General features: G+C 44.8%; 1 pseudogene; it reads right to left on the bottom strand.

Moving 5' to 3' along the window:
* Window positions 1-212: 212 nt before the first annotated feature.
* Window positions 213-974, bottom strand: LOC142856922 (casein kinase II subunit beta-like; annotated as a pseudogene).
* Between the last annotated feature and the right edge of the window lie 478 nt (window positions 975-1,452).

Genomic DNA, 1,452 nt, shown 5'->3' with positions numbered 1-1,452 from the left:
CTTCCCCAGTCCCACAGTGAGGATGCTCTACAGTCAGGGGTTTGCCCAGGAGGGCACATTTTCACTCATACTTGCTCTCTTGCACCTCCAATTTTTTTTGCCTTTTCTTCCAGTTTATTTCATGTTCCCGCCACGATAACAATCCCTTTAATTTAAACTAAAAACCATAGACTTCCTGAAAGGGTGGCAGCAAAGGAACGGTGGTGCCAAAGACAGAAGGAAAGGTGCGTGGGGCTATCAGCGAATCGTCTTGACTGGGCTCTTGAAGTTGCTGGCAGCTTGGAGCTGCAGTTGGTAAGCCATTGGATGAATCTTGAAACCGTAGAGCCTGGGTACAAACTGGTTGGTGGATCGTTTGGGCTAGTACTCTGGATGCACCATGAAGAGTGTGTGAGGGAAACCAGTGCCGAAGTAGGCGCCGTTGGTGTGATGGTGCCGTCATGATTTGGGTGTGTACACATCCATGCACTTGGGGCAGTAGAGCTTCTCCATGGCCTCGCCTGGGATGTCCGAAAGGCCAATAGGAAGCATCGGCTGGTTCTCACAGAACACACAAGGACAGTAGCCAAAGTCTCCCAGCTGGTACTTTTCCAACATTTGGGTGATGCCTCGGTTGGTGAGGATGTAGCGGGCGTGGATCAACCCATAAAGCATCTCCGCTGCCTATTCAATCAGGTTACTGTGGTTGGGGTTGTCTTCCAGCTCTTCATCAGGCTCAAAGTCCAGGATCATGTCTAGAGCTTGTCGATAGTGAGGCACCTGCTCATTGAGCTCAGTGAGATTAAACTTGTCCTGGATGTAGTCTTCATCCAACTCATGGAATAATTCATTGCCATGGAGCCCACAGAACCAGAAAATTCAGGACACCTCCTCAGAGCTACTCATCTTCACGTCAGCGGCAGGACAGGGGCTGGGACTGGGGCGGGGAAGGGGGAGTTGTGCTTCGAAGGAACCACAGCAACTGCTACGGTGCAGGAAGCTGACCCGACCGCTGCAGCTGCACCTCCAATTTTTTAAACTTATATTTTCTTCATCCTTTTAAAAGTATTAATTTATTCTTTGAAAAATAATAAGGAGGCAAGACTGAAAAAATTCTCTAAAAATTTCTTTCAACTTTCATCGTCTCTAACATGCTTTTAAGTTCATTGTGGAACTGTCTGGGTGGGTTTAGTTTAAATTCCTCAGAAAGAGGATTGATTGAAATAATATTATATACAACTTAAAATATTATTTTGATGAACAGTTATAGTAGGTAACTGTAACCCAATTCTGTGTTCAATGTGGAAAACCTAACAGTTTAAAGAGTAACAGACAGATGGAATTTTGCTAATGCATCCAAAAAGGAAATGTGATTTCACATGCATATTATATGCGTGTTTATGAATGCAATCATGGTGTCTGGAGCCTAGGTAGGAAACTCTGATGCAAATCAGTGAAGTGAAATATAAAAAT

This window comes from Microtus pennsylvanicus, chromosome 9 (genome assembly GCF_037038515.1).
Source record: "Microtus pennsylvanicus isolate mMicPen1 chromosome 9, mMicPen1.hap1, whole genome shotgun sequence".
In the NCBI taxonomy this organism is placed as follows: Eukaryota; Metazoa; Chordata; class Mammalia; order Rodentia; family Cricetidae; genus Microtus; species Microtus pennsylvanicus.
Note: the sequence above shows the minus strand (reverse complement) of the source record. Positions and strands in the feature narration are given on the sequence as shown.